The sequence below is a fragment of the Mesoplodon densirostris genome, chromosome 13 (genome assembly GCF_025265405.1).
Source record: "Mesoplodon densirostris isolate mMesDen1 chromosome 13, mMesDen1 primary haplotype, whole genome shotgun sequence".
NCBI lineage: Eukaryota > Metazoa > Chordata > Mammalia > Artiodactyla > Ziphiidae > Mesoplodon > Mesoplodon densirostris.
Genome location: NC_082673.1, coordinates 57,384,605 through 57,411,020, shown reverse-complemented (window position 1 = coordinate 57,411,020; position 26,416 = coordinate 57,384,605). Strand labels below are relative to the sequence as shown.

Here is a 26,416-nt window from a genome sequence, read left to right as displayed (position 1 = left end):
TATTAAAATGCCAAGACAATACTTAGGATAAACATCAAATGTGCATTTCTATCATTAAAATATATTTTTCAGAGGCATGCCCTGGCGGTCCAGTGGTTAGGGCTCTGCGCTTTCACTGCAGAGGGCCCGGATTCAATCCCTGGTCGGGGAACTAAGATCCCCACAAGGCAAAAGAAAAAAAAAATTAAATAAAATGTACCTTTTGGTGTCAGACTTTACTTTCTTTGCCTTTTAAAGAGTTACATTAGTTAGCATTCTTTACCGTGATCTTCCAAGTAGTATAATAAACTGTTTCCAAATCATGATTACTATTGGTTGAAATTATATTTTAGGCAGGAGTAGTTTATATTGTTTACCCTGTCATTATAAAACTGATTTATAGGATTTTGGATAGTAAGAGGGAAAAGTCAGTAGTCCTAAATTATGAAGGACAAAGAAAACTAAATGTGTGCCATTCAAAATGATGTTTATTTTCCTTTACTACAACAGGACTTGAAACAAGGGTAAGTGTAAGTGATCAAGCAAAATGTAAGTAATGAAAACCCTTGAAGGTGGATTTTCCCTTTGTGCACTGAATGTATTCATGATTTCTCAAAAATTTCCACCAATTGCCTACACAGAGAACAAAAAACAACGTGGTGGTAGCAGCAGTTATGACTACTTTGGCAGCACAACAGCAAGACCTCCAGTTTGATTCTTTGGTTCCTTTTTTTTAGTCTCCCAAACATTAGTTTGTGATACACGATTTGAGACCTAGATATTTCACTTGCTTTTTCACTGAAGTCATTCAGATTCATTAAAGAAATCATGGAACGTCTGAGAGAAAAAATCCTCCCGACCCCCATTTTATTACCAAACATAGCCAATGGCAATCTTTCAGTGTATTTCCTTTCGTCTTTTTTCCTACCTGTGCAGAGGTTCCCCCCACCCCCACTCCTTTATGGTTATAATAATACTGTAGAGACAAATTTGAAACCCTTTTTTTTTTTTTTTCTCTCTGCGTTGGGTCTTCGTTGCTGCATGCGGGCTTTCTCTAGTTGGCGCAAGCAGGGGCTACTCTTCGTTGAGGTGCATGGATTTCTCATTGCGGTGGCTTCTCTTGTTGCAGAGCACGGGCTCCAAGCACACGGGCTTCAGTAGTTGTGGTGTGTGGGCTCAGTAGTTGTGGCTCACGGGTTCTAGAGCGCAGGCTCAGTAGTTGTGGCGCACGGGCTTAGCTGCTCTGCGGCATGTGGGATCTTCCTGGACCAGGGATCAAACCTGTGTCCCCTGAATTGGTAGGCGGATTCTTAACCACTGGGCCACAAGGGAAGTCCCTGCAACTCAATTTTTTTACATGCTAATATACTCTTCATAAATGCCATTTTAAAAAGCTGCATAATATTTCATTTAGCATTAGGAATAATTTGTTCAACTATTCCCATATAATTGGAGTTTCAGGTATTCAACTTTTGCCAACAATCATCTATGACAAACATCTGTTAAGATTTTCTTAAGAGGATCCTAGAAGTGGGATTACTAGGTAAATGGTATGAAGAAGTTTAAGGTTGTCAAATATTGCCAGCACCTTTCCAAAAAGGGTGCACTAAACTATATTACAATCAGCAGTGGAAAAATATTCCCAAAGTACTGGGTATTGCTTCTCATTTTTTAGGCTATTCCTTAATTTGGTAAATATAGTATCATTTTTCCACATGCTACAAATTATTATAAGTTGCTTGTGAAAATGTTAAAGGACAGTTAAATAATTCAAGACAATGATATTATAGTCATTAAAAAATTTCAAATAATAGTTTTTGTTAATTTATTTTAAAGTTGTTGAGGAAGGCACATTGTTGTTAGAAAAATCCAGCCTCAGGTATTTGAAACAAAAACAGTTAATCCCCGTTCTCTGAAGACACCACGTTCTTTTAAACCATTCTAGGGATACCATGCTGTTTCCCTTCCTGGAGCCCCCTTCTGAGCTCACTGTAGCTGGCAAGCATTTAGCTATCCATGAAGACTCAGAACAATGACACCTGTCTGAGAGTTTTGCTTTCAACTCTTTTCCTGCTTGGTGATCCTAATAGTTAACTCAGACTTCTATTTTAGAATTTATTATTTTCTACTAAAATGTTCTGTGGCGGCAGTATCAGATAGTATTAAAACAATCTAAAGGCTTTGGAGTCAGAGGGAAGTAGGGTCAAGTGTGACACATGCTAATTGTACATTACTGGACAAATTACAATCCACTCTAAGGCTACATGATCTCATCTGTAAAATGGGGATAATCAATCCGACCTCAAGGGGTTAGTACAAGGATTCAATGAGCTAATGTACCTAAAGAGGTCAGCACACTGCCTGGCATATAGTAAATGCCTGATAATGGGCAGCTGTTGTGTGTCTGTCTCTTTTACCAGGTGAAGGACTGCTGGAAGGATTGGGCCATATCATTTTGCTTCTGTCTATCACCAAGGAATAGTGCAGTGCCTAGCACACTGAAGAGAGGATCCATAAACGTTTGATGAGATGTTAGTTTCTGATACAATATTAAATGAAAAAATTGCTCTGCAGACTAGAAATACATAATTGTTAATATGTAAATATATGTGTATACTGTACTCTTTAAGGTCTGTCTAGACATATTCATGAGCTCTTTCCTTATCTGCATCCTCCACGTTTTGCGCTGATCACACTTGAAGAAATCCTATGTCTCTGCTAGATGCTCATCCTCACACTGGGGACATTAATACTCAACCCACAAAGTTGTTGCATCATTAAATATGTTAATGTATTGACCACACGTAGTAGGCACTCAATAAAGGGTAAGTTAACAAAAGAAGTCATCTTCTTTGTGAAGACTTTCTCAGCCTTTCCATATGGTGCTAGTCTTTTCAGCTTCTATGCTTTTATAACAAACTAATGCTATTATAGCATTTTTCAAACACTGGTCTGTCTCAGAGACTGTGAGCAATTGAAGATAAAAAATAAGATAACACTGAGTATATTTATTATTTGCCAAACATTGTTAGCACATTACACACATTTTCTTGACTAAGTGTTACAACCCTTTAAAGGGGGTACTGTTATCCCCATTTTACAGCTGAGGAAACTGAGGCTTAAAGAGATTAATCCCAAGGTCAGACTACGGGTAGGAGAGAATGCCATCAGTACTCGTAGCACACACCACATTGCCTGTCACATAATAAAGCTCAATAACTGTGTGCTGGCCAAACAAATGAATGTATTTAATTTTAAAATTCAGTAAAATAAAAATAAGGCAATTATCAAAAGGACAATTTAATTGCAAAGGTTTTAGTTATCTATGATAAAAATTTCAAATATACCTCCAAATCCACTACCAGCTAGGAATTCTCAAATAATATGTGAAAAGATAATAAAATCAAGTACATAAGTAATCTAGGATTTACTGCCCACATTTTGAAGCATTACAAACCAAATATCTGTGTACAGCATAACTAAAAAAATCCTTTAGATTCAGTTGCACAAGAAACTCAAATCAGGAACTCAACTATCTTTATTCTCTCAATCAGGAAAGGCAACTGCAATTAACTATATGAGACTATACCTTCTATGCACAGAGCATTACATTGCCTTTTTCTGATTTACAAATTTGTATTTAAAAATCTAGCCTCTCTTTCTTGAAAGTGTTCCCCATCAGTGTTAATATGACAAAACAAACCACCTGTAGGTAAAGATAAAGAAATGCAGTGTCCAGCCCTATTACCCGTTGAGATTGTCACATTAGACTCTAGTGAACGTCAAGGAGCACGATCTTGCGATATAAACAACCAGCAGGGGCAGGATGGCAGCTATCAGCTCGGGTCACATGGGTTACTGAACAGAAGTCAGATGGTAACTAATTCTACTCACTACTGAGCAAAATGGAATTTGAACCAATGACCCAGAGATGAAAGACTCTCTTATTGGTGGTGGTGGGGGGGAGTACAACTTTCCCAGTATTAGACGACTAAATTCTTAAAAATCAGTTAAAAGTCAAGACTTCCTCCAGTTTTCTAAGTTTCCGCACTATTTGTAGAACCGAAATAAATAATCTGGTGATTTTGAGACATATTTAAAAATCCATTGGCTTGTCACCAGGCCACTGCAGATTTATCTATTATATTGAAGAGTATCTGGCCTATCAAGAAGGTTTTATAACTAATTATGTGTGCTAAGCCCTAAACTTGGGCATCAATTTACTATTCCTTTGTGGAAAAAGAAAAGTTCACAGTGTAGTAACTCTGAAAATAACTTTTCCTTTATTATTGTCCAAGGGGACTAATAATTTAAGTTGTCAAAAATAGCAATATCTGCTTGCTGTTAGTGAATGCAGCAGAAACATGTATCTCTGGGCAGTGCTATTACATCAGCTCTCCCACTCTTTACCTAACTCATTTAAAATGAACAATAAAAGTTTTCTTTAATTAGCTACTGGTGTGCATTAACATGATCATGATTAAACCATAAAAACCAACTGTACATTACTCTGGTCCCCTCTTCCATATGTTTTGAATTATTCTGTTTGAAAATGTACTTTGCGTCCCTTTTAAAAGTTCGACCTTCTGCTTTCAGAGAATTAAATGCATATTACTGCAGCGAAGAAGATAATGTTTCAGACCTCCAGGCATATATTAAACACACTGGCAGCACTTGAGACAAAATGCTTTACTTATTAGATACTTCCTATTCTAAACAGTGTCATCAAAGGCTAAAAACAAAATCCATATAAAAGCTGCACAATGCTTCCACACAGAACCTGTGCCAAAATCCCTGTACTTTCCAACTAATGAGGAAAGGATGTGTACTCTTAACATATGAATGTAAGATTTTCCAAGCATTCACTTTAGGAAACTGGGCTATTGATTCCATATGGGTTATGTTAAATGAAACTGTATTGGTAAAATAACCTTTAAGATATCTGGCATGATAACTATAATTAAACAATATTCAAAAGACTAAAACAAAAGGGAATTTGGTTCCACAATGGCTAATTAAAATAAAATGAAAAAACACAGCATGCCATCTATCAAGATAAATTGTTATTGTTTAAGAACTATTTAAATACTGTTAAAATATACTTTCAGATAAAATCTGAAAAAGCTGGAAAAATATTTGTGGCTTAAAAATGGATAGTTTGGTGAAGAAAAAAATATAGGACTCTGAAATTTTATGCAGAGATAACAGCTTTAAAGCCTTGAGCACAACCAGATGGTACTTAAATCACAGGAATTCTACAGTTTCACTATCAATGGGTTTCAATATGAGAAGGTTTTCAATAGCTAGGAAAACATGTCAAGTTGATAGTTTACTTCTTAGATCATTTCAGCGCATTTCCCCATCCTTTCACAGCTATATGTGGTACAGATAGCCACCACGGAAAGGGTGCTGAAAGCTGGACTAGTAGCTAGGGAAGCTAATTCCTCCTTTTAATGTACTGAGATAGGTAAGTTTACTAGCTCACCTTGGAGTCTGGTAAGAGCCATAGTATCTCAGGAGTGGTGGCTAAAATCACACTTTATGTGACAATACCAAAGAATGCATTAAAATAATTTCAAATGACTTTAATCAGATGTTCTGCAGTAGAACTCTGGAGTGGAGAAAGATAGCTTGATTGATTGAAACTTCTTGTTTGGCCATATCAACATTTTTACGAGCACATTCAAAAGTTACACATATTAATAAATATGCTGCAAGTAAATGGATATTAAAAAATGTAAAGTATGTGCAAATCAACCTCGAGAATTAACAAAGACTAAAACATATAATTTTTGTTTTGATGGCTGACAAAAATGGCAATTCAGCACCTATTCCAATATTTTAATTCACATTTCTTTTAATTTGTATTTTTAAGGAATCTTTATACACCAGACATAAACATATCCACATATTTTCCCACCTTCTCATCAAAATTATGGTTATATAACAGCAGCAGTTATACTTTAACCTTGATCAAAATATCTTTTGCCAGTCATGAGCTCACTTTTCACATCTTACAAATTATGATAAAGTCAAGTGTGAAACCACAAAATCAACGTGACAATCACATCTGTATATCACTGTGACATTTATTCTAATTTTGCTGCCCTTGCTAAAATGTAGTCATATATTCAAAAAAGTAAACATGCTATCTTACAAAATCAAATATAAAAAAAAAAGTTGGCTACAGTGTTTTAATGGTTTCACATACTGGAATTACAAAGGATAATTTTTAAAAACTTAAAAAAATTATGTGCCTCATTGCCTAAATATTTTCAAATATACTCTTCTAGCTGTATCTTTAAAAAGTTTGGTTTTGGGGATAGGGTAGGGTGGTGCTCCTGGGAAAGGTTGTTGTATGCCTTTAACATAGAGATAGTCTACACTGGAAGCTTTAGATAAATAGCAAATTGTTGTACCAATCAGAGATACTTCATTTCACCCTGCTTAATTTAGTCAAGTGAACAATAAAAGTGTAGTTTTAAGTCCCAAATTTTCAGTGATGTCAGCATTACACTTCATGAACTTTTATCATTTTATAGACAAACTACCACTGCAACTCAGTGATGTGCTAGATAAAATTTATCTAAGTACATTAAATTAAAAAAATTATAAAGAATAAATTGACTTTGATATGAAATGCCTCCTTCAGTGTTACCAATCCATGTTATTTTTTTACTTAAAAAACAAACTTGAACAAGCACTGTATGTACTTGGGTACTACAGAGTGCTAGAAAACAAGGGCTTTTTATATTTTATTTCTCTGAGTCAAATGTTATACAAGAGCCCACATGATATAATTGTTCCCAGTTGGATGGCAGAAAGTTTTCACAATACTGCAGTAATTATGCAAAAGAGCAGAACTAATGATACCCATCACTGCTTAACAGATAGAATGGTAAAGAGTACTATAGTTTCAAGTTTTCCCTTTCATGAAGTTACTTTTCCGGCTCTTTGAAGTTACAGTATGAGGCCACTACTGCCTGTTAAGTATCAGTTGAAATATTCACATTTCAAGACCAGTGCTAACTGCAATAAAAGAAGCATGGAGATAGTTCAGGCAAGGTTGTGTTTTACTGTAGTTGTATTTGGTCTATTGTCTTAATTTAAGTTGTAAATTATGAAAAGGGACCAATTCTAGTGCTAAACTGACTATAATACCTAGATCTTTATCAATGTCTGTTTCAATATGATAAACCAAACAACCAAAAAAAAAAAAGTATACACACCAACCTATCCATACAAATTCAAATCCTACTTATTGAGATTTTATCAGCAGAGCTGACCCTGAAGACTTTTGTACCTGTCTGTCCTTTCAAACATATATGATTTCACAGCATAAGCTTATTTTCAGGGGCTTTTAAATTCATGAAAAAAAAAATTAGTTCCAGGCAAGACTTCACATACAAAGTCTTAACTCAGAAACAGTTCTGATTCTCTCTCTCTCTTTCTCTACGTCTCTCACATATAAAATTGGAATAGGTTAGCCATTTTTGTTCAAGGAGACTAGATCTAACTGATTTATACTAACTCCATAGTTTAAGTTTGACTTGCTTGCTTTTTATAATGAATTCAGTTTTTAAAAAATAAATATTGACACATTCTGGGAACTCGGATCTTAATCAAAGTAGATGCCTGTACATCTTAGAAACAACAACCTGCTTTGAAATGGCCATGATGTTAATTCTTAAAAAGTGGCTACTATGTTGTGTACAAGGTAACAACTCTTCATACTGATGAAATCCAAGGTTCATTCCACTGATGTCAATGTGGAAACCATTTTGTCCCATGGCTGCTTAAAGATTTTCAATAGGATTAAATCAGCTGCAAGTCCTCATTATATCAGGGTTTACAATTGTGTCTGAGTTGGAGTCTGTTTCTCATAGAATTTTACTTACAGACTGACTTAGATTGGCTCCTTAGAGCTAGCCTGATTTTACTAGAAACAACTGTATCACATCAGCCACTCTCGTAAACTTGCAGTAAGATTGAATCAGCCCTGACCCTGAAGCAGATGAAAGTTTACCCAGCCTATGCATTCTCTGTAAGAGTCACAGAAAAGTTTGCATTTAGTTTCTGCAGCACTGCAGAAGTAGAATATGCTTATTAACTATTCCAGTTGGCCTTTGCCTTGCAATTATGAACCTGATTTTTCTGATAAGAAAACTAGAGTTGAACTTGGAGAAATTTCTACCGATAAAAAACCGTACGAATCCTTGATTATTTTATCCCTCAAATCACATATGCTCTTTTAAAGAAACTATGCAGAGTTTATGGAAATGAAGCAAAAGCATGCGTTAAAAAATTTCCCCTAATATTCAGTACAAGTTGAAAAATAATGAAAATGGTTTAAGTATATCCATAATTAACTTTAACCAGTAGCTGATTTTCATTGTCAAACAGAATATAGTTAACAAAAATATTAAGATGATTTTCATTGTTATATATTCTATTTACTAAATCTAAACAAACCTGGTTCAGTTAACTGTAGATTTTCTTCAAAGTGAACCTGAATATCAGTATTCTCTACACTGTATCTGATTTTATTGAAGTACATCAAGACATTATAGAATACAGGGTCATTTACAAACTTTTATTGGCTCCCCTTTAACTTCACAATGGCAGATTAAATCCAAATTGAACTAAAGCTATATATTGATTCTCTGTGTGTCATATGTTATCAATACCTTAATGATGCAACAGACTTGAAATGCAAAATAGTCAAGATGTTAGAGAGAAACATTTGCTTATGCCCTGCAGCCATTTCTTCTTTTCTATTAGAACAACTTTGTTCTTCTCTGCTACTCCATAAAAATCATCACTAGGTCAAAATGGCCTTCCACACAAACTGCTTTGATCATATTAACCTCTCCCTTCAATCCTTAGAAATTTGAAGTATTCTCTAAATCAGGTTAAGTATTCCTAACTTTAGCTCTGGTCAGCTAGCCCTACAACATTCGTAAATTTTCATATGCTGATATATCCCAAGTAATTCTTGCAGTTCTAAGAAAGAAACTTTCTGTACATTAATGAAGGTAATCCAACCTATACCTTAAGGATATTCCCAGTCATGTGGGACTGCTTGAATAAAAGTTTAAAAGTCAGAAGGAAAATGTACATTACTACCTCCCAAATATCAAGCATCATCTCTACAAATATTAAAGTAGTAACTAACTCTGGGAAGACCTTACATCTCTCTAAACCAGTTAAGGAATAAAGTTTCTATTTTTTTTTAAATATTATAGTTAACAATTGAACAAGTTTAAACTGCGCGGGTCCTCCTATATGCGAATATTTTTCAATAGTAAATACTACAGTACTATGTGGTCTGTAATTTCTTGAACCCACAGATGCAAAGGAACCTTGAATACAGAGGGCCGACTGTAAGTTATACACAGATTAACCCCTGCATTGTTCAAGGGCCAACAGTATTTTTAAGGTAACATTATTCAGCCAAGTATGGTTAATGTTTAGACTTTAGCTATAATAATTTTATTGGGATAAAATATTTCTTGAGTTTCTTAAACATGAGCCAATGTCAAAATTACTGAGCAAGATGTGGAATAACAATTTTATTTCACATTATTCATTCACTTAACAAATTCTTATTGAACAACTACTATGCTCTAGGCACTGGCTGGGGATATAGCAGAAACAAAGTCCTTACCTTCATGGAGTTTACATTCTAGTGGGGAAGTCAGGTAATAAAATTTTATACGATAACACACACACACACACACTCACAACCAGTATTTGCTAACAAATTGGATGTTGGGTATTATGAGAGAAAGGCAGGAGTCTAAAATGATTTGAGTTTTTTGGCTGGATCAACTACAAGAATTCAGAAAGATGATTTTCCAGGCTATGCAGGCAGCTTCCCAATCAGTCTCTGTGTTATGATTTAACAATGATTTAACAATCTGCCTTTCCAACCTTAGCCTGTTTTCCCAAGAATCATAAATGACCACAGTGATTGTCACATAGGGAGATGATGACACACCACCATACCCCATTTTAAAAGACTCTCTGGTTCAATTACGATGTCTTCCTTGTTCCTCCAGCAAGCCAAATCCCCAGTCAGCTAAGAGCCATTCAAGGAAGGGCTATCATTAGAGATGGTTTTTTGGAGTTGGGCTTAGGTCTCATTCTAGACAAATACTTGGAGAAAAGGGAAATGGGGCCAACGCATGGAGTCATATCACATCCTCAGAAAATCATATGAATGAGACACAGAATATTTCTTGGGAGGATTTTGGCCCTGAACAGCTGGGATTGAAAGAATATTGTGAGTTGAGTTGCAGAAGGGGAAAAGGAGAGAGGACTGGGCTCTTACAAGACCCCTATATTTGTAGTTGCTACTGAGCATTTCTACTCAGATATCCCATTATTAATATCACACACCTGAAAGATCACCATAACATTTAAAAACACCTTTTCCCAAAAAATATCACCTCTATACCTTAACTTTTTATTTATTTGTTCCTTCTCAAGAGGCTCAAATATTGAGTACTCCTTCCTGGCCCCACCAAATACTGCTGGTCATTCCTTCATTTCATTAATTACCCTTGCTGTGTCCTTTGTATTTTCTATTTTCACTTACCCTTCCCATTCTACACTGGCTAATTACTAGAGTTCCTTAATTAGTTTCTTGCACTGGTCTCTCCCTTTCCTAAAGTATTCCACATAGCCCTGACAGATAACAAAACACTTTCAATATATACTTAAGAACATTTGTCCCACTAGAATATAAGGTCCATGAAAACAGAGACTTTCTGTGTGTTTATTTTACTACTTTATCACCAGTGCTTGATACATGGTAAGCACTCAATAAATGTCCATCAACAGAGGAATAGATAAAGATGCCATACACACACACACACACACACACACACACAATGGAATATTACTCAGCCATAAAAAAGAACAAAATAATGCCATTTGCAGCAACATGGAGAGACCTAGAGACTGTCATACTGAGTGAAGTCAGACACAGAAAGACATATATCATATGATATTGCTTATATGTGGAATCTAAAAAAAAAGGGTACAAATAAACTTATTTACAAAACAGAAGTAGAGTCAAGGATGTAGAAAACAAACTTACAGTAACCAGGGGATAAGTGGGGAGAGGGATAAATTGGGAGATTGGGACTGACGTATATACACTACTATATGTAAAATAGATAACTAATAAGAACCTGCACAGGGAACTCTACTCAATACTCTGAATGGCCTATATGGGAAAAGAATCTAAAAAAAAAAAAGAGTGGCTATATGTATATGTATAACTGATTCACTTTGCTATACACCTGAAACTAACACAACACTGTAAATCAACTATACTACAATAAAAATTTTTAAAAATATTTTTACTGAATAAATTAAGGGAGGAACAAATGAACTGAATCATTTGCAAGGTGCTCATTTAGGTCCTTGCGTGGGGGAGTAGATATAAAAATCAGTTAAACTTGGACCCTGCCTTCTAGGTTAGAGATACTTAATAAAGATGCTGTTAGGACACATCTGAACCAAGACTGAAAGAAGCAAGACTTGTTGAAATGGCAGTAAGGACACTGAGGCTGAGGGAACCACATAAACGAAAAAGGGACAAAAGACAAAACAGGGCACGGATAAGTGTACAGAAAAGGAAATGTCCCATTTTTCTCAAACTGAAGATGTATTAATGAGAATAGTGAAAAATTAGGTTGGATAAAGCAAGATTCTAGGTGGCAGGTTAACTGGACTCTTAGTTTTATGCCAGTCTTCCTCAAAGCAGAGCCACTTGATCACCTGAGTCAGAATGACTTAGGGTTTTAACAGAGATTCTCAGGCCCCACGCCAGAAGTATCCTACCTGAAGGTGAGAGGTGACCTACATTTTTAATAAAATCCCAGTAATTTTATGCACACTAACAACTGAGAAACTGCTGTAGGTAATGGAAAACGAAGAACTTTCTAAGCAAATAAGTGACAAAAGGATGCTTGAGAAAAATTAATGTCATCAAAATGTGCAGTGGGAGTAGGAGAGTGGAGAGCAGAGAGATTGCAGGTAGTACCACCAGTTAGAAAGCAAGTGACCAGATGATGATGATGGGGATGTGAAAGAAAGTATAATGTATGAAGTAGTGGGCCTCAGGAGACCAGTGATAGAAATCTTATTTGATCACTCCAGCTCAGAATCTGGTCATGGCAGACCACTACATACTGAATAATTTAACCAATATTCTGAGACCTCCTCTCTAAACCACTGTCATTACTGCTCTATTCAAATTCTCCATTCTGGAACTTCACATTCACCCCCCTGCCTCCACATCTTCATCCATGCCAGCCTGGAATGCCCTCTTTCTTAAGGGTCCATTTCTTCTATGAAGCCCTTTCCTTTATGAGCCCAGAATGACTACTCTCTCTCCTACAATCCTGTAGGACATACTATCTTTATCACGTATCTGGTACTTAGCATATGCTGTTTTCTATTGCTATTTTCTCATAATCCTTATGCTCTCTTTACTAGATTGTAGGATTCTTGAGTCCAGAAACACACCACATCCATTTTTGTAAATCCTGTGCACAGAGCATGTATATGTGGTGAGATAAGTATATGTGGATGACAGTGATGAAGGTGATTAATATAGCAATGATGATAATCTAACTAGTTGGTGACCTGATATTTTCTAAAGCAACACCACCAACACACAGATAACACTTTCTGGATGCTTAGAATGTGTCAGGCACGTTTCTATGTGCACTTAGTATATGTTAGGCACTTTTCTACATCAACTCATTTAATCCTCAGAACTCTATAAACTAGGTACTATTATTATTTCCATTTTAAGATAAACTGAGGCCCAGAAAACTTAACTAACTTGCTCAAAATCACATAGCTAGTAAATGGTGAAGTTGGGATTTGAACATTGGCAATATGGTTCCAGAGTTCCTTTTAAAATCACAACCTCCATAATCTCTATCTCAGAAACTTATTTCTTTCTTTCATAGCCCTTACAATTTGAAAATTTAAAAACTTTTTGTTGTTAATATATGGCTCCCTAGTAGATGGCAAGATCCATAATTATAGGGACGAGTTAATTTTGTTCAGTGCTAAATACCTAATGCTGGGCACACAGTAGACGCTTCATAAATACACACTTTGTAAATAAATGAATGAATGAAAAAATAAGGAAGGAGGAGGAGAAAGGAATAGAGGAGTGAAGCAACAGACACCATTATGAATATATAAGGTCTAGGGAAGTTTTTTATTGCTGCAGATTTCAGACAGATGGCTTCTCAGAGAAAGGCTTCATCAATATATAAATATATTTTGAAATGTTGAAAGAAAAAATCCATTTTGCAAGGTGCTGGGACCAGGTGTCTCTATTTTAGCAAATCATTGTATTCAAGAACAGGAAGCAGAGCTTGGCGATACAGCACTACACTAGGGAATTGAAGACCTGGCTGAGTTTCACAGTTTCCACTAAGTCACACCTGTGTGCAGCTACGTTGGGAAAAACTGTCTTTGTTCACAACTTTCCTTTTGTTGACATGGAGCAAGAATGGGGTGATCTAGGCCAAATTCAAATTCTCAGTTCAATGCATCAGAATAATGGCTTATTAGAGTTGGAATTGGTTCTGGAGCTCAGTCTCCAGAGATTTTCAAACTGCTTTTAGTCACAGTACTCTTTCTTCGAAGAAAATCTTATGGAGTAATAGGGTAGTGGGGGAGGCACAGGTGGGGGAGGACAGACGCACAATATGTAAAACAGATAAAAGCAAAGCTGCCCAGGATAGTTGTGTCATGAATGTGTATGCCTGTGATTTGAGGGCCACAAAGTTCAAATCAGCTACAGGTCAACCACCACTTGTAATTTTTAAATACATGCTTTATTGAGATATTCACCTCAATATTCATCTGTGTAAAGTATACAAATCAATGTTTTTTGGTATATGTGCAGAGATGTGAAACCAACACCACAATCAGTATTAGAACATTTTTGTCACTCCCAAAAGAAACCCCATACCCATTAGTAATCACTTTCCTTCACAATCTCACTTTCCTCCCTCCCCACCAGCCCTTGGCAACCGCTAATCTATTTTGTCTCTACAGATTTGCCTATTCTAAACATTTCATGTAAATGGAATCATGCAATATGTGTGTGGTCTTTTGTGACTGGTTTCTTTCACTTTGCACCATGATTGCAAGGTTCATCCCTGTTGTAGTATGTGTCAATACTGCTTTCCTTTATATGGCTAAGTAATATTCCACTGTATGGATACAGTACATTTTGCTTATTCATTCATTAGTTGATGGACACTTGGGTTGCTTCTACTTTTTAGGTATTATGAATAAAGCTGATATAAATATTCAGGTACAAGTTTCTGTGTTGACATATGTTTTCATTTCTCTTAGTTATAAGACCAGGAGTGGAACTGTTGGGTTATATAAACTCTATGTTTAATCTTTTGAGGAACTGCCAGACTGTCTTCCAAAACAGCTTCAACATTTTATATTCCCACCAAGTGTATGAAGCTTCCAATTTCTCCACATCTTCAACAATATTTGTTATTATCTGTCTTTATCATCATAGCCATCCTAGTGGGTGCAAAGTGGTATCTCATGGTGGTGCTGATGTGCATTGATGGCTGATGATATTGATAGTTTTTTCATGTACTCACTGGCCATTTGTATATCTTCATTAGAGAAATGTCTACTCAGATCCTTTGCCCATTTTTAAATTGGCTGCCTTTTTATTATTGACACGTAAGGATTCTTTACAAGTCCCTTACCAGATACATGATTTGAAAATATTTGCACCTATTCTGTGGGTTTTTTCTTGATTTTTTTTTTTACATCTTTATTGAATTTGTTACAATATTGCTTCTGTTCTATGGTTTGGTTTTTTGGCTGTGAGGCATGTGGGATCTTAGCGCCCTGACCAGGGATCAAACCCGCATTGCAAGGCGAAGTCTTAACCACTGGACCACCAGGGAAGTCCAAAGGTTATCTTTTCACTTTCTTAATTGTGATAAAATCTCATTAATTAATTAGGTTGCTTGTGCTTTTTGTGTCATATTTAAGAAATCAATGTCTAATCTAAGATCATAAAAATTTACTCCCATGTCTTCTTCTAAGAGTTTCTTAGTTTTAGCTCTTATGTCCAGGACTTGACCCATTTTGTGTTAATTTTTGTATATGGTGATGATAGTATTTTCTTCTTTTTACTTCTATAAGCTCAGTATTAATTTCCCCTGTTTTATTTCATATTTTAGAAATCTAAGTTGTCTTTTTCTTGGTCAGACTAGCTAAGGGTTTGTCAATTTTGCTGTTTTTAAAGAAGTTTTGGTTCTGTTGATTTTCTCATTGTTTTTCTTTTTTTTTAGCATCTTTATTGGAGTATAATTGCTTTACAATGGTGTGTTACTTTCTGCTTTATAACAAAGTGAATCAGCTATACATATACATATATCCCCATATCTCCTCCCTCTTGCATCTCCCTCCCTCCCACCCTCCCTATCCCACCCCTCTAGGTGGTCACAAAGCACCGAGCTGATCTCCCTGTGCTATGCGGCTGCTTCCCACTAGCTATCTATTTACGTTTGGTACTGTATATATGTCCATGCCACTCTCTCACTTTGTCACAGCTTACCCTTTCCCCTCCCCATATCCTCAAGTCCATTCTCTAGTAGGTCTGTGTCTTTATTCCTGTCTTGCCCCTAGGTTCTTCATGACCTTTTTTTTTTCTCTTAGATTCCATTTATATGTGTTAGCATACAGTATTTGTTTTTCTCTTTCTGACTTACTTCACTCTGTGTGACAGACTCTAGGTCCATCCACCTCACTACAAATAACTCAATTTCATTTCTTTTTATGGCTGAGTAATATTCCATTGTATATATGAGCCACATCTTCTTTATCCTTTCATCTGTTGATGGACACTTAGGTTGCTTCCATGTCCTGGCTATTGTAAATAGAGCTGCAATGAATATTTTGGTACATGACTCTTTTTGAATTATGGTTTGCTCAGGGTGTATGCCCAGTAGTGGGATTGCTGGGCTGTATGGTAATTCTATTTTTAGTTTTTTAAGGAACCTCCATACTGTTCTCCATAGTGGCTGTATCAATTTACATTCCCAGCAACAGTGCAAGAGAGTTCCCTTTTCTCCACACCCTCTCCAACATTTACTGTTTCTAGATTTTTTGATGATGGCCATTCTGACCGGTGTGAGATGATATCTCATTGTAGTTTTGATTTGCATTTCTCTAATGATTAATGATGTTGAGCATTCTTTCATGTGTTTGTTGGCAATCTGTATATCTTCTTTGGAGAAATGTCTATTTAGGTCTTCTGGCCATTTTTAGATTGGGTTGTTTTTTTTTTTGATATTGAGCTGCATGAGCTGCTTGTAAATTTTGGAGATTAATCCTTGGTCAGTTGCTTCATTTGCAAATATTTTCTCCCATTCTGAGGGTTGTTTTTTTGTCCTCTTTATGGTTTCCTTTGCTGTGCAAAAGCTTTTAACTTTCATTAGGTCCCATTTGTTTATTCTTGTTTTTATTTACATTTCTCTAGGAGATGGGTCAAAAAGGATCTTGCTGTGATTTATGTCATAGAGTGTTCTGCCTATGTTTTCCTCTATGAGTTTGATAGTGTCTGACCTTACATTTAGGTCTTTAATCCATTTTAGGTTTATTTTTGTGTAAGGTATTAGGGAGTGTTCTAATTTCATACTTTTACATGTACCTGTCCAGTTTTCCCAGCATCACTTATTGAAGAGGCTGTCTTTTCTCCACTGTATATTCTTGCCTCCTTTATCAAAGATAAGGTGATCATATGTGCGTGGGTTTATCTCTCACCTTTCTATCCTGTTCCATTGATCTATCTTTCTGTTTTTGTGCCAGTACCATACTGTCTTGATTACTGTAGCTTTGTCGTATAGTCTGAAGTCAGGGAGCCTGATTCCTCCAGCTCCATTTTTCGTTCTCAAGATTGCTTTGGCTATTTGGGGTCTTTTGTGTTTCCATACAAATTGTGAATTTTTTTGTTCTAGTTCTGTGAAAAATGCCAGTGGTTGTTTGATAGGGATTGCACTGAATCATTGTTTTTCAATCTCCCCTTGTTATTTTACAGAAACCTTTAGAAAGGGAAGAGTTTGGGGCTGAAGCAACAGCAGCTTTCTACCCATCCCTTCATTCCAATTACCACACATCAAGGATGGCCAAAGCCAGTCCTATTTCACACCTATTATCTTCTTTATTAATAGTGTCCACTGTTATTCTCAAAATTTTCCTGATCAGATGGTAAGTTATATGGTCACTCGGTTACCAAGAACCCTGGTCTGAAACTGTGGGTTTCCTCTAGGTTCTATCTAGCTTCCTCCTCCCAGCCCCTTCCTGTTTGAGTGTTCCTTGTGGTCCTGGACTCAGGCATAAAATAAAGTAAAAAATTAAAATAAGGACAATACAAATATCTGATCAGAGACACTTGCAGTCCGATCAGTTGGAATAAAGAAAAAAAAGGCTTTTGAGAATGTTTGCCAACTAAGAAAAAAAAGTAAAATAGTCTTCACTTGTCTCTCTCTCTTTTACTCTGTTCTTTTTATTCTTTTATAAACAAGTATAAACTGTGGTTAAGGTCATAGAGAAATGTTCCCAAGAACTGCTGTGGATAAAGCAGCCTGACTTTCCCATGGAGCCGGGCCATGTACTCCATTAGCCAGCTATGCCTGTGCACACACTCTTCCTTAATGAAGATGGCATGCCCTAGTACAATGACACCTTTTTGAAGGGGAAGTTATATCCCTTCCTTGAAAGACAGGATCCAGGTCTAAGGGCTTAAGAAAAAACAGGGATCACACTACACCATCTCACTACCCGCCTCCCATACCATAATCAGTATACCCAAATCTATCAAATGCCAGTAATTCACTTTCCATTCTACCTGTCCATTCCCACTCTGTCCTGTACCCATACTCTCCAAGGAGCAGGAGATGGTTTGTGATTCTATCTACTTGAGCATCTTGGGTCTCCAAATAGGCTCTCTAACACAGTCAAAGGCATACATACAAACAAAGACATTTTATCAGTTATTGAGGTCTAGTTCATTCACAACAGGCGTCAGGGAATTGTACATTCACTATTTCTAGAAGCACCCTGAACTAACCAAGGAGAATTAAACACTTTTTAATGTATGTGTTTGAATCCTAAAATCTTCCGTTTGTAGTTTATTAATCTAGAAATCAGATCTGCTGTGTTGGCCTGACTATTGCATGTTACTCACAAGACTTCCTTTTATTTTAACCAAATGTGACTCCCCCCACCCCATCCCCCAGTTATACTGGTCTTTAGACTTAAGAGAGGATATTTTAGGAATTGCAGTTTTAAAACATTTTACAAGAACTTGTTTGTTAATAAGAATTTGCTTGATATCAAAGTTAAATCACAATGAAAAATCTGGTATGTTCAGGTTTTTCATTGGAACAAAAATGCTCATTAAAAGTCAGAGAAAAATATTACTGCTGTTTTTGGCAATAAAACACAATGATGAAACAAAGCTTCCTTAACAATGTAAAGACAGTGGGACAGTGACTCAAAGCACTGGCGGGTATTTTGATACTTAACGTAGTTCACAGAATACCAGTTGACTTTATTCTTAGGAACACATTAAAAAATGGCAGTGATGGATTTTCAGCCTGGTTACACCTACCAGGAAAATGATGCAACCATTATTCACCTCTTCCAGAAATGGTTTTTACTGGCATCTCCTATGAGTTACACTTTGGCACTCTTCTAAACATCATCAGGCCACAAGCTCAGTCTAAATCAAATATTTTCACAAACTAAAACAATCCAGTGCTAAAAAACTACCCAAGTTACTAAGACCCAGTGCTATTTCCGTTCCAAGGAATGGCCTATTTTATAGGGGAAAAGTGCTTACTACATGAAAAGGGAAATGGTACTTTAACCCAAAAGAACCAGGCTGGCCAGAACATTAGAAAAACACTGTTAGGATCAAACTTCCACTGGCCACCAACTGACAGACATACCCATCACTGACCTTTTTCATTCTCTGTGTCTCATGAGATCACATAATAGATTGTCTAGGCAAGTTAGTTCATTTAGTATTGGGTCAGTTAAGTTAGATTCACACAGAAAAAAAATTTGTTTCATAGACACAGCCTATACTCCTAGTTCTGGCTAATACTCTTGCAAATGTGAGCCACTATTCACATTATTATTATAAAAGAACAATTCCAAGTCCAAGTGCATGTCCTACTGATGACAGGTAGGTAGCGTTATCTCCTCATGTGCAGAGTATCTGGATTTTCAAAAAGCTGAGGGAATGCACACAAGCAATGCTGGCAAGCCAACCTAACAAACCAGTGAAATTTTCATTTTTCTACATTAAATATGGATATACTAATGCATACTCCTTGTAGTTGCTCCAAGTTTCAACTTGAAACTAGTTACATAGTGCCTGGCACATAATAGGTGCATTGAAAAACACTTGTTTGAATGAGTGAATAAAGAATATCTGGTTACCTTAAAGATCTGGAAGAGGCATACCATGTCAAGTGCTATATAAGTAATATTTAGGAAGCCACTGGCAATTTCATTATACATTCTCCTTTCCCTTTAAAGCCAAAGAACACTACTCTTTACTAGAGGAGCTTTGTAACTGGACTAACTGCTCAACCCTACAGATCTCTCTCACTTCTGTTACCTCTATCAGTGGTCTTATCATGTAGGGCTTTATACAGGTCAACTGCTATTGGAACCAGCATAGTACTAACTCCTCAATAACTGTAAATTCTTTGCTCAGAGGCATTAAATACAGCCATCATTTATTCATTTAACAAATCTGTATTGAGCTCCTACTGTGTGCCCAGTAATTTTAGGCACTGGGGCTGTATCAGGGAACAAAAACTAAATCAAAACCAGTCCCCAAATCTGTCCTTACGGAGCCTATATTCTGAGAAGGGGGAGAATTAATAAATGTAACAGGTAAGTAAATTACATAGTATGTTAGTTAATTAAGTGTGGTATGAGAAAAATAAGAGCAGGGTAAAGGAAACCAGGAGTTCTGAGAAAGGACTGCAATTTTAAATAGCGTGGTCATGGTAGGCCTCATTAAAAAGGAGACATTTGAGTAAGGACTTGAGGAACTGCTGGGAGAGAACCCCCGCCAATGCCTTGGTGGCAGGAATCCCACTAGGTACGCTCAAGGAACAGCAAGGAGGACAGTATGACTGGAGTGGAGTAAGAGAGGAGATCAGACAGTCACAAAGGGGCCAGAGCATAGAAGGCCTGGGAAGCCATCACTGTAAAGACTTTGGCTTTTCTCTGAAAGAAACAGGAGACAGTGAAGAAAGCTTTTGAGGGGACAGGAAAATCATTTAGCTTAGGTTTTAAAAGGATCACTCTGGCTGGTGTGTTGAGAATATGAGGTAGGGAGGATAGGGTGTAAAAAGGAGATGAGTCAGGAGGCTATCTACTTAGTAATCTAGCTGAGAGATGACGGTGGCCTGGACCAGGGCAAAACAGTGAAGGTGGTGAAAGTGAATTGAATTCTTGATATATTTTGAAGGTAAAGCCAACAGGGCTTCCCGACAGATAAGATGTGATGTATAATAGAAAAAGAGGAGGTATGACTTCATAAATTTTGGCTTTAGCAACTGGAAAAATGGGAGTTGTCAATGACTGATATGAAAAATGACTATGGGTGGAGTATGTTTGGAGGAAGAGAAGCATCATGAATTCCATTTTCAACATGTTAACCTCATACAGTGAACTGCCATAATCCTCAATTTATAATCCCAGTTCATTCTCCTTAGCATAATTTGTAGATTAAATATAAATCTATGGCCTTTTATTTTTTAGGCACTCTAGCTAGAACTGTATTGAAAACCTTACATAAAATAACTTTTATTCATTAAAGCCAACATTTCTCTCACTGTAGTAACTGGAAATTCTAGCCTACCAGTTTAAGAATTAAGAAATGTTCCTGATTGCCTTTCACTTACCAAAGCCAAATGTGTTTATAGCTTCTTGTCCCCCAGATTCAAGAACAATTTGGGCAGGATGAAATGGTTCTGGAATTAGACTAAGAAGACCTGTAGGTCAAATCTCGGCACTTCCACTTACCTGTGTTGGGACCTTAACATCTTTAGATCTTATTGGTGACGGTATAAAATGGAGAAAATACCTACTTTATAAGGATGGTGTGAGATTAAATGATGTAAGTGAAAAAGTTTCATGGATTGTAAAGAGTTATGTCAATGTTAGAAGCTATTAATATTATTGTCCATAGCTTTACTATTGTTTTTGCTCATTCATTTATTCATTCATGCATCCCATCATCTTACAAAAAGGAATGAATGTAGATAAAGTTCTTTGAATTATCTCTTAACAAACTGGCGGAGGACTTCTGAGAAGCTTTCTGGGGGTTTCTTCATCATTTTCATCTAATACTCTTCTAAGAGCTGCCTAGACAATGGTTACAAATATGACTTGTCTTACACAGGTCTGATTCCATTATAATGAATTCTGAAACAAAACATTCACTAGGCAGAGAGGAAAAAAAGCCCCAGCAAAGTAATAGGAAGCAGCATGGTAAAGCAGAAACAGCAATGAAAAGTGGGCCATGTTATTATACATTACTGGAAGAGTCAACTGGACTGTTTGAAAGCGCTGGGGTAGGAACAGAGCGGACTCTTAAGACGTAACCTGTAGGAGATGAGAATGATGACATATGGCAGGAGAGGAAAAAGAGATGGCAGTGGGATTAATATCAAGGTTGTGGCCCTAACTATTGTCACTTTAGTTTGAAAGAACTTTGGCCCGCCCTTGATCGCACTCCATTCTTATTTATGAAGTGAAGGTATGCAGGTGGTCTTTCACAACTATATCACCATATGCAGAGAGCCTGGGAATTCTGTTTACAAAGGAAGGTAGGTGCCCAGTTTTTAGAGGTGGAGTCTAGGTTTCTTATGAATCTTAGGGAATTAGCATTAGAACAGGTAGGGTCCTGTGTTCTTAAAGAAACCAATGAATAAACAGCAAAACCCCGTGGGAAATAATGTCAAGCTTTAACAGCTTTTCCCTAACTGACTGAAGGAGTCTGGAAGACCCAAGAGGATTCTTTAGTAATTCTTTCTCCACCATGCTCTCAGACCCAATTTTATTATGGCACTTCTTATTGGGTACCATAATATACTGATGGGGTATCTTCTGACACAAAGTATGAACTCCCTCAAGGTTCGGAAGATATTTTACTCATCCTTGTAAAACAGGGCCTCTGGCACATATGTAACAGAAAGTCAATAAAAGTCACTTTCCTGATTCCCTTTCTGCGTACAGCTTTCCCTCCCAACCTTTTATTTCTGAATTGCTAATTCCAGAGCTCTTTCAGTGAGCTCTCATATATACTTCATTATCATTTTGTGTCATAGACTGCTCACATAAAATGGGTAATGCCAAGCAATTTCAAGGCAGTAAACCCAGCATTTCAGACCGTGCATTTTCTCACGAATGGAATGCTTGCAACATAAGGGGACAGAATCATTCCAGCAATTCATCTGAATCGTCATTTAAGCTACACTACTGATGTCTTGAGAAGAGAAATTTCGGCTTCTATTTCTTCTGAGTCACCTTCAGTGGTTTTTATTGCAACACCATCATTTTTTTTTCCAACATGTCATCTTGCAAATACTCAAACACACAAAAAGGTGAAAGAATTTTACAGTAAGCATCTGTATACCTATCACCTAGATTCTCTAATGAACACTTTCTTGTTTACTTGTTTCAATAACTATCTAGGGATGAAATGGGTCTCATCAAGAAAAAAAGGCACTGTTATTTTACTTATTGTTTATGATTTAAGAAATCAACAAAAATGTTAATAACAACCATACTTATTTATTGAGTCTTTATGTGCTAAGTCTCTTACCTACACTACTTTTAATCCTTACAAAATTCCTACAGGGAAACTGAGGTTTCCCTCAGTTAAGGAAACCTGAGGGTTAAGGAACTGGGCCAAGTCCCAGAGCAGGTCTCTGAAAGCTAGACTTACACCAAAACACACACTCTTTACCGTTCTATACTAACCCTAAAAGCCAAAGGAGGAAAAAAACCAAACCAAACAAAATGTAAGGAAAATGTAATAGCTAAAAAGAGAACACAGCTGAAAGAATTTTGTTTCACAGAGCTGTATGCAGGGTCCATTAAGCGAGGAGGCTGCAGTGAAGGGCAGGTATTCTGCGGAACCTCATTCCCAGGGTGGCTTTAGCAACAATAGCAGCAGTTTCCTGAGGTTGTTCACGCACAAACTTTTAGGCCTTCCTTGAAGGACAGTATTCATATTTCTATCAAAGATTATAAAGGAATGAATTCTAGTCAGGCTTTAAAAAGTCCAGATGAGTTGCTGCCAGCAGTCCCCACATGCAGACCATACTGTCACTTAATCCCCAAACTCTTCCTTCTGCTTTTGGCACTGCAATAAACTAGGGATCTGCAGAGCTAGGTTCTAGTTAGGGATCTAGCAGATTACCCTTATCATTCGCTTTCTAGGATTCAGTTTCCAAACAGAAAAGCCCTGAGACTGCTCCCAGGAGCAACTGATAGACTATTTGTGAAATAGAAACATGAGGAATTATTATTAAGGAAACACAGTATGTTAGCTACTGCTCATTGGTATGCGGCTTTTTATCAGTCACTATCAAATAAGAAATGATGCTAAGAAAATCGCCAAAATATTATGCAGAGGAAGGAGTAGATTACTTGCCCTTTTCCTCTTCTCCTCCCCAGCTGATTGATCAAAGTGTAGTTCACCAAGGAGCTATGTCATTAATGTCATTGTTAATATTTATTACATTGGAAAGCAAAGTGTAGCTTACCAAGATGGGGGCATTTTGGGGAGAACAGAGTATCAGAAAATAACACTATGTAATAGCTGAGAGACCATGAATCAGCTGCCAGGGCTGAGTATAAAAAGTTGGTAACCGACAAAAATGAGAGAGGAAAGGGAAAGGACAACACATCTCTTCTGCATAACAATTTTGCTGAGCTAGGACTAGCACAATTTATTCACTTTGCCTTCTTAAAACAACAAAGCCTAGCAGAAACGAGAGTAGAAAGTTGTTTATAAATCTTTCAATGTGATGGATGTCTGAGTCCAGGCTTATATTGTCCTCTTGTTTCTTACAGGAGTCATACCCAACTCTATACAAAGCAGGTTACACGTGAAACAAAAAAAAAATCTAGGTTTTACTATTCAAAATATTATTTGTAAATATCTGACAGCATCAACTTTCATTTTCAGTCTTAAAGTAGATCAAACAAATATGTAAAGAATTATTTTTGAGATATAAGACAGATGCGATTCTGAACTCCAAATTCATTTACCTATCCAAGTTAACAAATCTTATGACTAGTTGAATGCTGTTTGTGCATATCTGTGTTGAAATTACTTTTTAAAATTTAACTTATCATGACTTGCCTTCTACTCCGCATATAATCTAAGAAGCTTTTCACAGTTTACTACAACTCCTCCTCTCTCAGCTTTTGTATCATTATTGTCATACAATACACTTCCACATAGTTATAACGCCGCAATTACAGTTATTATTTTAGCTTCAATCAGTAGTCTTGGAAGAGATTTAAAAGTGGGGGGTGGGGAGTCCTTTACAGTTACCCACATAATTATCATCCTCAGTGATTTCATTCTTTTGGTTAGATGCAGATTTCTACCTGTTATCATTTTCCATCTATCTAAAGAATTTCCCTTAATATTCTTTGTAGTGCAGGTCTACTGGTGATGCATTATTTCAGATTTTGTGTGTCTGAAAAAAAATCATTATTGTGCCTCAGTTCTTAATTTTTTAATTTATTTTTAAAAATTAATTAATTAGATTGCATCGGGTCTTAGTTGTGGCAGGCGGGCTCCTTAGTTGTGGTATGTGAACTCCCAGTTGCGACATGCATGTGGGATCCAGTTCCCTGACCAGAGATTGAACCTGGGCCCCCTGCATTGGGAACACAGAGTCCCATCCACTGCGCCACCAGCAAAGTCCCCTCAGGTGTTTAAAAGCTATTTTGTTTGGATATAGAATTCTAGGTTGACATGTTCTGCTGTTCTGTACCTCAAAGATGCTGCTTCACTGTCTTTTGGTTTGCATTTCTAACAAGAAGTCAGCAGCAATTAATTTATCATTGTGTCTTTTTTCCTCTGATTATTGTAGAGATTGTCTTTATCAGTGGTTGTAAAAATTGGACATTGGTACAGTTTTTTTTCCTGTGTCTGGTGCTTAGGGTTCTTCTTGGATCTCTTGGGTTTATCGTTCTCATCAAATAAGGAAAATATTCAGCCACATTTCTTAAAAAAACTTTTCTGTCTCAGCCTGTCTCTCCTCTCCTTTAGGTACCACAATTACACATTCACTAGGCTGGTTGAAGTTTCTCACAGCTTACTGATGCTCTGTGTTCCTTTTCTTCCCCCCATCTTTTTTTCTGTATGTTTTATTTTGGATAGTATCTATTGCTATGTCTTAAAGATTCCCTACAGTGTCAAATCTGCTGTGAATTCCATTCAGTTGTTTTTTAATCTCAGATATTGTACTTTTCATTTCTAGAAGTTCCATTTTTAAATATTTTTCATGTTTTTCCTCAACATGTTCATGCTTTTCTCTACCATCTTATACAGATGACATAATGTATAATAACTGTTTTAATGTTCTTGTCTAACAATTCTATTATCTTTGCCATTTCTGGGTCTGTTTGTACTGACTAATTTTTCTCCTTATCATGGGTCATATTTTCTTGCTTCTTTTCATGTCAGTTTTTACTGGATGCCAGACATTATGAATTTCACTTTGTTTGAATCAAGGTATTTCTATACTCCTCTAAATATCTGTATTTCTTTAAATATTCCTTCAAATATTTGTTCTGGGATGCATTACTTGGAAGCAGTTTGATCCTTTAGTTCTTGCTTTGAAGATTTTTTGGATGAGACTAGAAGAAAACATAGGCATATGCTCTTTGACATTGGTCTTAGTAGTATGTTTTTGGATATGTCTCCTTAGGCAAGGGAAACAAAAGCAAAAACAAACAAATGGGACTCTATCAAACTAAAAAGCTTTTGTACAGGGAAGGAAACTATTGATTTCCTTCTGGTCACCTACTGGATGGGAGAAGATATTTGCTTATGATATATCCAATAATGGGTTAGTATCCAAAATATACGAAGAACTCATAGAACTCAACATCAATAAAAACAAACAGCCTGATTAAAAAATGGGCAGAGGATCTGAATAGATATTTTTCCAAAGAAGGCATACAGATGGTCATCAGGCAAATGAGAAAAGATGCTCAACATCAGGGAAATGAAAATCAAAACCATAATGAGGTATCGCCTCACACCTGTCAGAATGACTCTTATCAAAAAGACAATAAA

At 36.6% G+C, this 26,416-nt stretch overlaps 1 protein-coding gene across 10 annotated transcripts in view; it reads right to left on the bottom strand.

Annotated features, from left to right (window-relative positions):
- Positions 1–26,416, bottom strand: part of VPS13B (vacuolar protein sorting 13 homolog B) — a 791,444-nt gene that overhangs the window by 239,554 nt on the left and 525,474 nt on the right. The gene's annotated exons all lie outside the window — the stretch shown is intronic.